Source organism: Tachypleus tridentatus, chromosome 11 (assembly GCF_004210375.1).
Source record: "Tachypleus tridentatus isolate NWPU-2018 chromosome 11, ASM421037v1, whole genome shotgun sequence".
In the NCBI taxonomy this organism is placed as follows: Eukaryota; Metazoa; Arthropoda; class Merostomata; order Xiphosura; family Limulidae; genus Tachypleus; species Tachypleus tridentatus.
This window is the reverse complement of record NC_134835.1, coordinates 81,591,463-81,604,497: the sequence shown is the minus strand read 5'-3', so window position 1 is coordinate 81,604,497 and position 13,035 is coordinate 81,591,463. Positions and strand designations below refer to the sequence as shown.

At 36.2% G+C, this 13,035-nt stretch overlaps 1 protein-coding gene across 2 annotated transcripts in view; it reads left to right on the top strand.

The window, feature by feature from the left end:
- Positions 1-13,035, top strand: part of LOC143232600 (eye-specific diacylglycerol kinase-like) — a 424,387-nt gene that overhangs the window by 188,251 nt on the left and 223,101 nt on the right. The gene's annotated exons all lie outside the window — the stretch shown is intronic.

Genomic DNA, 13,035 nt, shown 5'->3' with positions numbered 1-13,035 from the left:
TAGTTCAAGAGTTGTCGGTGGGTGGTGATGACTAGCTGCCTTCCCTCTGCTCTTACATTGCCAAATTAGGGACAGCTATCGTGGATAACCCTCGTGTAGCATTGAGTGAAATTCATAACATAATAAGAATTCCATCGAACAAGTCTATCCTTGATTGCTCCCCAAATAATCACCCATACACACTTATCCGAGCTATTCGCTAGAGTGTAATACGTCCCTACAAGTCCACCTCTTTAGCATTTTATAAATAATATGTGTAACTGTATTTCTGCCTTAAATACTGCATGAGTCACATCCTCTAAATACTAATGATAGCATTTTATACTATCCGTACAGTAAGGCTAAATTTACGTATTGGTAGACACAACAGCAACAACTTCAAAATTCAGATATCCTCTCGAAATATTTATTTAACATTTTTGTTCTCACCCAGGGGATAATCTCTAAGTCTGCGGACTTATAACTCAAAACAGAGTTCGATACGCGTACATCACATATAGCTTACTAGGTAGATTTGAATTTACAAATTTTAATATCTTTTTTTTTTCGCATTCGGCTGATTAGATTTTTTTGTTTTTATCCTTAATTTGTTGTACCGATTTGTGTAGCACGCGTATACGCACAAGCCTATAGAATAGCACACTTCATGTTTGCGTCGGTAAAACAACAAAGATTTGTTTATTTTACTGGAACGAGATCTCTATTTTCATATTCTGTGTGCACTCTGTATAGTTGCTTTTTGTTATCAAATGTCTTTTAGAATGTCTTAAATTATTTATTCGATAAATTGCAGCACTCGTGAGGCTTTGTTTATTGTTCAAGTAATAAATATGTAAGTTCTGTAGTGGAAACGTTTCTATTCTGAAAATGACTTAAAATAACCTTAGTAATACTTTACATTAAAAACGTGATTTTCTAAAAAGAACAAAACAAAATTATCGAGTATTTACTAGTTTTGCAACACTGACCCAACTTGCAAAGAAAAGTACACGTATAGTTTTATGTCACACTTGTGTTGCAGTGCAATTCTAGTTTGTTATATGAAACGTAATAAAAGTAAGATGGTGATTTAAATATTCATGTCATGCGTGATATCAACTTATCCAAACGTACTTAAAGTTGTTAATAACGTTAAATCATAGTTTTATAGGTTGTTTTTTTTAGCTGTTAACTCTTTTTGTCATCATGACGTCAATATGATAAGACGATATGTGTGCGTGTGTGTTTTTCTTATAGCAAAGCCACATCAGGCTATCTGCTGTTCCACCGAGAGGAATCGGACACCTGATTTTAGCCTTGTAAATCCGAAGCCTTACCACTGTCCTCGCGGGGGTTGTGATAGGGCAAATTATGTATACAAACTGTAATATGGAAGATAAGGTGTCTAGAATGACTTCCACAGATTGCGTAAGAAGACATAAAACAGAAAAAGCTTCTGAAGCAGTATGAAATATTTCCATTACAGACTTTTCACAATCCAGGTGGCAGTGTAATGGAGCAACAACTAGATATTTATATGGTTGAAAGACGCGTGGCAACATTTGTCACACTACTGCACTACAGCATATACTAACAATGAATAATCAAAATTCTAGCTGAAGTATCCATATCTACAGTAATCAATGTTAACAACAAAAGTAGTTAAATCTGATAAACAGTAGAAAGGTAGAAACGTGTGCTGCTTTCTTTGGATTATTAGACAGAAGCACGTGCATTATCAGTTTTAATTCTGTCAACAAATACGATTCTTCGGTCAGCTCCATGGTTACTTATGATTAGCAGTAAATGCTGGTAAATGGAAGTTGTTGTCACTATTGCTGTTTTTTAGTGCAAAGCAACACAATGAGTTACCTCCACTCGTACACCGCGAGGAATTGAACCACTGATATGAGAGAGTGTGTGTGTTTTCTTATAGCAAAGCCACATCGGGCTAACTGCTGAGTCCACCGAGGGGAATCGAACCCCTGATTTTAGCGCTGTAAATCCCTAGACTTATCACTGTATCAGCGCGGGACTGGTGTGAAGTTCTCAGTCTGTAAACTTACCGCTGACTCACCGGGAAACATTGTAAATCTAACTACCAAATATAATTGTGTGGCGTTTTCAAAACAGATAGACCCGGCATGGTCAGGTGATTAAGGCACTCGACTCGTAATTCGAGAGTCGCGTGGTCGAATCCCCGTCGCACCAAACATGCTCGTTCTTTTAGCTGTGGGGACGTTATAATGTTATGGTCAACCCCACTATTCGTGGGTAAAAGAGTAGCCCAAGAGTTTACGGTGGTTGGCGATGACTAGCTACCTTCCCTCTCGTCTTACACTGCAAAATTAGGGACGGCTGGAGCAGATAGCCCTCGTGTAGCTTTGCGCGAAATTCAAACCAAACAAAATCAAAAGAGATAAATAACTTACTGATTTATTAATTATATATTTTCCATTTCTAATCATTGTTAAACTATGGAATAGACATAGAAAATAAAAAATACTTAATTTCATAAATATTTAATTGTTACACGTATAAGCATAAAAATACAAAGTAAGTTTCGGTTACGAATCTGTTGGCAGGAATTTGCTTGTTTGTTTTTGAATTTCGCCTAAAGCTACTCCAGGGCTATCTGTGCTAGCCGTCCCTAATTTAGAAGTATAAGACTAGAGGGAAGGCAGCTAGTCATCACCATCCACCGCCAACTCTTGGGCTATTCTTTTACCAACGAATAGTGTGATTGACCGTCACATTATAACGCCCCCACGGCTGAAAGGGCGAGCATGTTTGGCGCGAGACGGGCGCGAACCCGCGACCCTCAGATTACGAGTCGCAAGCCTTACGCGCTAGGCCATGCCAGGCCTCTGGTGGTAGGAAACTTAACAGATGACGTGAATTTTAACATGTTATCAGTTAATTTGATTATACTAATTACATCTGTTTCTGTCAAGTTAAGAGCATTAATAAATTTAAAAAATAAATAACTGACGTTTTTGCACGTCCGTGTAATCACTACTAAACCTAAATAAAATATTTAGAATATTTTGTTTCCCTTATTCAGTATTCTCTATTTCTACAAGTGTGATATAATAATTATACACATTAGTATTAATTTACTGTAGTGTATAAGTTACCATCTCTTCCCTTATTTCAGTTGATAACTAAGCCGTTGTGGGTTGGTTGGAGTTGGTAGCTAAATTACTATTTTGTAAAAAAGTTGTTTATTACATACTATTTCAGTGAACATGCCACTGGTTGGTCGTACATTTTTACGCTTACACTGATTATATAATGTGGATATTTCTAAAAACACTCATCTTGGAGGCTGAATGTACAATTTCAATAGATAAATTTATCATAACATTCAACGTTATCAATAATTTTGTTCACATCATTGTTGTAACTCTCCTCCCCTTTTGCCCCCCGCTGGTAAAGCGGTATGTCCCCCGATTTACAACGGAACAATCAGGGGTTCGATTCCCCTCGGTGGGCTCAGCAGATATCCCGATGTGGCTTTGGTATAAGATAACACACACACACTCCTTTCAACAACTGGGGTCAAACGCAGCTCGGTGTGCCAGTCTGTCTTTGTAAGGTTTCATGATTCATGATCAGAGGCCGTGAATACGTTATAAGAGTAACGAGTGATATTCCAGTATTTTTACAGGATATCTCAAGAATTGGCCGGATTTAGTGTTAACTAGCTGTCTTCCTTTTAGTTTATCACTTAAAAATTAGAGATGGCTAACGCAGATAGCCACCAAGTAGCTTTGGATGAAAATTCAATAAACATTTTTAAACTGTCAGTGACTTTTTTGAGTGGTAAACAGTCGTTTTCACACAAATTATTGAGACAGATTTGGATGTTGTTAGTTTCAGTACTCGTATCTTATAAACGAAGAATCCTTGGTGCTATTCGACTTTTGTTTTAATAGGTGTCTGTAAAACCAAGGCACATCTTATAATCTTTTCTGGCAGTTCGTGCTTTAGCGGTGTTTGTGCAAAATGCTTTGGCGTTTCCTGCATAATTTATCGTTTCTGTTGTTGTTATTTTCAAACGTTTCTTATTATTGGTGTAAGATTTTGCGATACAAAAAAGAATGTGATGGTACATAAAACTATGATATACAAATTGCAACCAGACCAATTATAAAATGAAAGGTTTCAATTTAAAGAACGAAACATCATAACCTCAGTAAACTAAGACTACAGCTTTCCACAACAAATTAAAACTTAACAAATTAAATATTTCATTTGTAGCTAGTTTAGGTTAATTATTTTGTGGATAGTTAACTTGTTATCAGCAGTTTAAAAAGAAATACAGTGGAACCCCTCTAATCAGGCCAGTTTGTCTCAGTCCCGAAGGTGGCTGCTTTAGAGGGGTTCCACTGTACATTATTTTGTCGCTAGTTTATATTCATTACTTCATGGATCGTTAACTTGTATTGAGCAGTTTAAATAACTACTTTATTTGAAGCTGGTTTACATCAATTACCCTATCGATTATTAACTTCATATTCATGCTCTGTTATTCTTGTTTCCTATATATTTTTGTTTTTTACTCGTGAAAATATATTATTTAATCAGTGCGAGAATCCAATAAAAGTTTTATTTGAAAACGTTTTCTTTAAATATAATTTTATACTTTTTTATTATAATTTCTAAAATATAAGGTTTTATATTTGAGCTACATGGGACATTTTAGTTATTCTGTTTGCTGGTAAATATAAAACTACATAATGAAACCACCGCGGTATCGAAATCCAGTTTTAGGGTTATTAGTTATAACGATGGTCCATGTCAGTTGTCTGTAACAGCGTAACAATCAGAAGTGCTACGAATATTTATTTTTTTTATAATTTAAGAAAATTGTGCATAATTGGATCTGTTGTAATTATTTCTTATATTCTTATATCACAAATCAGTTGTTACAGGAATATATATGGTGTTTTTTTATTTACTTACAAAATAAAATAAACAAGAGTATTTATATGTATTTATAAAGCTTACAAATGTTTCTCATGTTGACTATATTTGTATTTGCATATACTTCCACCAACTACTGGTCTCAAGACTATTGTCAGAATCCTTTCGTTCAAAGGAAATTTGGCCACTTGCACTAACCCAAATGGAATAAATGCTACATTTGAAATCCGCCTCAAATTACCGATTTCCTTATATATCGTTCATGGTCCGGCATGGCTAGCTGGTTAGGGGCGCTCAACTGACAATCTGAGGGTCGCAGGTTCGAATCCCCGTCACACCAAACACGCTCGCTCTTTCAGTCCTGGGAGCGTTATCATGGTAAGGTTAATCCCACAATTCGTTGGGAAACAGAGTAGCCCAAGTGTTGGCGGTGGGTGATGATGACTAACTGCCTTCCCTCTAATCTTATACTGCTAAATTTGGAACGTCTATTGCAGATATTTTTCGTGTAGTTTTGCGCGAAGATCAATAGCAAACAAACAAGATGCATCGTTTAATATCGATATGGTACATTTATTACATCATAGTAAGTAATTTTGTCTATTTTGTTACAATATAAGAAATGACCAAAATGAATTAAACCACTCATTTTTTATTAATTAAATCTGATAATATTCAGTACTGTTAGTGTTTAAGTTTGTTTGTTTGTTGTTGTTTTTTGCCTGCCTCATAAATTACTAGGGACGTTCCGGAAATAACAAAGTAATGGATCCACTAACACTTTGGTACAGGCTAGAAAAATGTGTTTTAAAATGTGTTTAATATGTTTTAGGGTTAAGGGTTAACTTGTATATAAATCTTATATGAATATCACCCAGATATTCCAGTGCGTGGACTTTCACAAACTGTTTTGAATTTGGGCTGAGCTTACATTAAATAGTGATTAATCACAACATTTTCTACAGTAGCAGTTTAGCCAGATTATATTTCTGGGGATTATTTTCTATCTTATTGTTAAACTTATAACAAGGTAGATCACAAATACTAAATAAAGAAAAAAATCTAAGGATTCCATATACTGCACAATGATCTAAAAATATCTTTGTTTCTTTAATGGTGGTTTTATGGGTGAACCTTGTAGACAAAATGACGAAATATATATATTTCTTGTGCGCGTAAATCAATACTAAACATACGTGATTACATATGTTTTACATCAGTCGTTTTACATATATGTATATATAGTAGCTAAAGTACAAAGTCAATGTTGAAAGTAGAATTTCATGTTTGTTATTTCATCAGTCATAAATATGTAGCTATTTCTCACTTTTGGGTTGTATAGGTTCTATCCTATCTTATCGCTTGTATTACTTAAGGTGTGTGTTTAATTACATATCAGAAAGTGGCAATCACAAATACGTTGTAAAATATAATAACAAAACAAAGTATATTAATTGTTAAGCCCACAATTTAGTAACAAATCGAATCGTTGTAGTAAATATGCAGTTAATATGATGAAAATTCCAGCTTTCTATGTTAATGACAAATATTTATTTAAAATCGTCTGACAAACCATTCAGAAAGTGTTATGTATAAGGAGAAAATATTACCAAGGAATTCTGTTCACATTTCAATTGTTAATATTCCCATCTATAATACTAAAACCTACTTACTGTCAATCAGTTTAGAATATATAAATTTTATAACCTGAACACAAGCACGTTTTTGTCATTTGTTTTCTCATAAAAACAATTTCGTTCACATTCGTCTTTCTTCTTTCATATTTGAAGCTATTTGAACTAAAAATTGATTCAGGAACTTTCCTTCGCATAGTTTCCGTAACGCCAATAAATGAACTGAAAATAAATCTTAAGAAAATACCCTAAAATGGTTTATTGAAATTTGCTACAAGAAAAGAAAATAGCATTACCTAAGCCTAAAAGCTAATGTGAGTACGCGGAAAGCAATAAACAACAAGTTTACTGCTTCTGTTTAAAATGTAAGATACAGAACGTGACATACAGCCAAAATAACTTGTTTATTTGAGACTTACAGAAAGCTTTAACCAAAACTGCTGTGCTAAAAAAAACAACAACTACAGATTCCCAATATAAATGGCCCTAAAACGAAATTCCAGAAAATATTTTGCAGCTGAGTTTGTGTTCGTGCAAGAGAATTTAAATTCACAAATGATAAATAACTTAGAATTGTTTAATCCTGAACACGTGGATTCCGAAAATAACAAGCACGTAATAGTTTTTATTTTCACTGAAAGCTTGAATTCTGAAAATAAAACATATGTGAGATAGTGTTCATGTCTGAACACGTGAATCTGAATTTAATATACTCAGGTGATAGTGTGTGTGGCTGAAAGTTTGAATCACGTGAGTGACATATAATAACGATTGGGTATGAACGTAAAAGTATGGTTTCATATACTTATCCACTGATCAACTATGTATGTATTGGATCTGGATTAACGAGCACTCATTCATTAACATTATTTAGTTTCTAGTCAAAGTGGCTCATAGAACGATTCTGAGTTGGTATTGCTGTTTTCAATTACCAGCATTTAGTTTGTAGTTCCACCTCTTGACCGATATGATATCTAATTACAGTCGCGGCTATTGAGGATTTTATTTTATTTTAAAAATTCTTTTCACGTGATTGCTTAATATTGTGGTGACTTAAAATGGAAGATTAATTATTGTGCTGATTGAACTTCTTAAATAAAGATATACTGTAATTCGCTCACACATTCTCAGATTAACAACCCTGCATAATCTACGCACTTGTATATCATATCTCTTTTGATCTGTTTTATGTTCTAATTGCTCACTTTTGATGTCATGAAATGTAACTGAAAGTTACCAGATTTGTGTAAGAAGCCTAACTTGGTAGAACAATATAATAAACAAAAGAACTCTAGCTAAATATATCTACAATTCGAGGTAATGTTAGTTATTGAAACAGTTAAGATTGCATAACGACATATTTTTTCTTACATACCGTTTATCCATGTATATAAGTAAATATTATTCTGATATTAGTGAAATTCTACAATGATAGATACACATGTTTGAGTATATTGACTCCAAAACTGTGGTATTACTAAAAAACTTCTTAGTTTTCTAAGAATTCGTGTCCTGATGAGATATCCTAGTTATTCATCGTCGTATTAATTTTGTTTTTCTAGTTCAATGTGTTTTTAGGTCACTTGTAAAACATATACCAACAGCTTGCAACACACAAGTCAAATTACGTTTTCGTTTAAAAACTTCAACCGATTTTTGAAATTTCAAATTATTTCTTTACCTTTCTCAAATGACTGTAATTAGTTTTTAGCAACAAACCATTTATTTCAAACGTTTTATCGTTATTCTGAATGGTTTCAGGTTGAACTCTCTCTCTCTCTCTCTCGTTGTTTTGGTATATATATATATATACACAGGAGGGTCAGGTGCACTTGACCTCTTCCTCCTTCCTTATTTTTTGTTTCTGTAAACTGTTTAATGTATTAATAAATATCACATGAAGGACAGAGTAACCCGCACTTACTCAGGCCTCTTTTGTTTGTTTGTTTGTTTGTTTTTGAATTTTGCACAAAGCTACTCGAGGGCTATCTGTGCTAGCCTTCCCTAATTTAGCAGTGTAAGACTAGAGGGAAGACAGCTAGTCATCACCACTCAGGCCTCTATCAGGGCAATGTCCATGTACCTTTCACCAATAAATTTGGTGTGAATATACTATTTCTCTTTATAGTTCCATAATAACTCACATTTTCATTACCTAAAACACATTTACATAACCTACTCAGCAAGTTTCTCACTAACGTCTAGTTTATACGTGGACTGTTATTATTTTATTTATTTTTATATGAATTGTTTAATTATCTATTCTTATTGATCTGATGTATAAATTAATCGAGGAGAGGTGTTTTTGACTATCTTCATCTTATAAGTAGTACCTGTCGAGTTCGCATAATAGTTCATTTTTCCTCCACTACTATGTAGCAGTCTATCTGCTATTGTATTTGTGTTTGAATATTTATGCATAAACTTTGAAGAGGTGGTTCTAGGTACTCTATGTACAGTCATAAGTAGTATATTTTGTAATGACTGTAATTTGGTTTCCAATTGTTTTTACTTAATGCTGGAGTTGCATAGTCTATTATAGGTCTTATATATGTTTTGTATATTCTTACGATGTTTTCAGGTGTTGCTCCACTGTTTTTTGCCAGTTAGACTCGTAGCATAGTTTGTTCTTCGTCAAACTTTGATTTTTATAATATTTAAATGGTTTGTTCAAGTAAGGTTTGAATCGTAACTTAGTCCTAGAAATTTTGTTGATGTTATAGTTTGTAGATGTGCGCCATTCATGTAAATCTGTGGTCGTGCTTTTTGGTGTTTCGTTGACTTTGTAAATATCACTAGCTGGGTTTTTGCTGTATTTATTTTGATTCTATATTTTTGACAGTATTCACATATTTTGTTTAACTGTGGTTGTATGTTTGTGGCTGCTTGTATTGTGGCACTTTTCCAGATTGCTACATCATCAGCGAACTGTGATGAGTATCCATAATTTGGATCTTTAAGCGGCATATTGTTCACACACATGATGAAGAGAATAGAGCTAACCACCCCTCCTTGAGGGACGCTGGCTTCTGGAGTGAAGAACTCCGAGAAAAGTCACTCTACATTGCTTGTTTTCCAAAAAGTTCGAGAACCAGTAATAATTCCACACAAAATTCCCATTTCATTCATGTGGATTTGAAGACCATTATGTCATACAGTGTCGAATGCCTTCTCGATGTCGAAGAAGCAAGCGACAATGCATTCTCTTTTATTAAAGCTGTTTACTATTGTTTCTTGTTGTTTGTCTAAATTTTCTGAATCCGTTTTGTTTCTAAGATAATTTTCATGTTATCTCCAGAAATATGGAGAGTCTGTTACTTATTATATGTTCAAAAATTTTGCCTACACAGCTGGTCAGGCGGATTGGTCGATAAATGTTTGGTTTAGTTGTTTATGTGCTCAGTTCCCCTCGGTGTGTAACTCTATAAGTGATGAGAGGCCTCCCAGAGGTTCTGTACTTTCAGTTTACCTCCTCTGTGATCTCAACATCCACACACATGTATGCCGTACATGGCAACCAGTGAAGAGGAGGAGAGGATCCACTTTGATCTTGAACTCCTGTAGACAAGTGGCCTTGGATTGGCCTCCCCAGGGTCAATCGGCTGGTCGGCCAGGATCAATCAAGTGCCAATGTTGGACATTCTCAACGGTTGTTGTGGCCATTGTGCTTGATGCTGATCTTTGGATATAGTGCTCACGAAACACTGCCGTTGCTACAATGTCCTTAGTTGGCATTGTAGTGCGTCCCCTGGTAGGGCTCTATGATGGATTGGGGTCAGTGGGCACCGGAATATTCTGTCTTTATTATAGATTCCCAACTCAAAACAAAAATAAAATAATAAAAAGACAGACTATAAACAACGACCACGTCTTGAAAATTACGAAAAGCAACTTCCAGCTTCTTTAGCACCTATACCTCATTTTCTGATATTAAATTCTTTATCAGACAAATCTTTAGGGGAAGTATCTCCATTTTTTATTCAGAAGGGACTAAAGAGGTTTTCTGGCTCTCCTAAGTCAGTCAAGAAGCTACGCTCTGGGACATCTTGGTGGAAACATTCACTACGAAACAGAGGAAACTCCTCTTGAATTCGAAGGTCTTTGGGGATATACTCATTTGAGCTTACTCCCCATGCTATTGTTGAAAAGGATTTAGAAAACATTCCCAAATCAGTTATCCTCGCTGTTTTCTTCACCCAATATGTTTCTGCAATGAAGCATATCTCCATTCACAAAGATGTAATTATAATGCCAACCAGTGTTCTAATTTTGACGTTGACATCACCAAATTCACCTGGCACCGCCTAAACGGGTTATCTATATTGCACGTTGTGGACATATATTCCGAAACCTCCCAGATGTTTCCAATGTCAGCAGTTCAGTCACTCGAAGACATCATGTCGTGGTTCTTTGACGTGTGCTCGTTGCAGTGGCAAGAACCATGATGCCTACGAGTACAAAATAGGCTCTCATTGCGCTAATTGAAGTGGCTCTCACTCCTTTTACTTTTGTTCTCACCCTAGGTGGGTGAAAGGAAAAGAGGTACAGCATTTTAAAATGGTTCACAACATTTCTTAGCCCGAGGCTTGAAAGTTACTGTCGACCACTCCGTCTTGGACGCATGCTGCTGCATTCTGTTCCTCTATTACAGTGCGAGGATAGACAGATCCCTCCGTGTTTCCAACAGAATCGTTTACAAACCACGTGAAAAAGCTTTTACCCTCCGTGGTTAAGACAGTTGAAAAGTTAACATCAACACCTATCTCTATCCCCACCATTCCTTCCAGTGATTCCCAAGATCCACTTCCTTTCGCTATGCCATTTCCTCTGGTCCATTTTTTTCTTCAGCAAAATGACAACTCTTGCACGTCCTCAGTCATTGGAATCTTCATCTACTAACAGAGACCTATCTACTCGACCCAGGGCGGAATCCATTAGTCTGGCAGTACATCAGTTGGACCCGATGATATTTATTACCAGATGCCACGCCATGTCTCTCCTGCCAGATCTGGTACAAAACAATCAGAAGAGAGCAAGGAATCTTGGTATCATTCCGAAGATTCCTTTAAACAACAGTCCAATTGCTTTGACAAGCTGTCTTTGTAAGATCTTAGAGAGGATGGTTAATGCTAATCTGATTTGGTTCCTCGAACTAAACAACCTTCTCTCTCCAAGCTAGTGTGAGTTCCAATGACAGCGTTACACTGTGGATCACCTGATTCGACTTGAAACGTCAATCAGGGAAGCAGTTCTCAAACAAATATCTTGTTTCTGTATTTTTTACCTTGAGAAAGCTTATGATACAACGTGGAGGTATGGCATCCTGCGAGACCTTCATTCATACGGGTTGCGTGGCAATTTGCCCATTTTTATTAAACATTTTTAATGGACTAGCAATTCCAAGTCCGTGCGGATTCGACCCTTTTCCGTTCTTTCCAACAGTAACTTGGACTCTTTCAGGGTCCTGTCTTGAGTGTCACAGTTTTCATTGTAAAAATTAATGCCATCAGTGGACAACTCCTTCTACAGTTGCCAGTAGTTTCTTTGTCGATGACTTCCTCATCTCGTGCCAGTTATAGAACATGAGGTGTATTGAGCGGCAGCTACAGACTACTCTCAATCGTTTACTGAAGTGGACCACAGCAAACAGTTTTACTTTTTCTCACTTTAAACCCGTTTACATGCACACCGACAGGGTATTCACCCCAATCCACAGCTCTGTCTTGGAGAAGTTGTGCTTCACGTGGTCTCTGAGACAAAATTCTTGAAGCTCACCTTTGACCATAAGCTAACCTTTCTTCTACACATCAAGTAGCTACGTGTCAAGTGTACAAAGGCACTGAACACCCTCTGTGTTCTCTCTTTATCCTCTTGTAGAGTGTGTCGATGTTTTATGCTCAAACTCTATTTGTGTCCTCAGAGATTCAATTAAAACTGGATTATGGGTCTCTGGTCTATAGCCCTGCTAGAACCTCAACCTTTAAAATATTGGACCTTGTTTACTGTCAGGGGCTTCAGTTCTGTACAGCACTGTCCACACTTCTCCAATTCAGAGTTTGTACTATGAATCTCATGATCCTCCTCTCCACCTTTTGCACTGTCTTTACTGCTTGCCCCAAAACTTTGATCCTTAGCACAGCATCCCACCTGGTTGTATTTTCCTTTCTCAGCGAGCCATGTTTATCAAAATACATGGTCTGCCATTGCCCCTTTTGGCCTTCGTATCCAGATGCAGTTGGTTGAATTGCGTTTGGTCGTGGATGACGTTGTTTTCTCCACTTGTCAACCTATACCACCACAGCCTATTACCACCCCCAAATGTGACATTTCTTTGAGTCATCAAAAGGAGACGGATATTCTCGACTGGAAGTTCTTTCTTCTGTTTACTGACCATCTTTTCAACCATCCATATAAACTGAAATGGATGAATGGTTTTCTGGGTTCCAGTGGTTGCACACAGGATCCTCTCCACAGTCTCCATGTTCACTGTCAA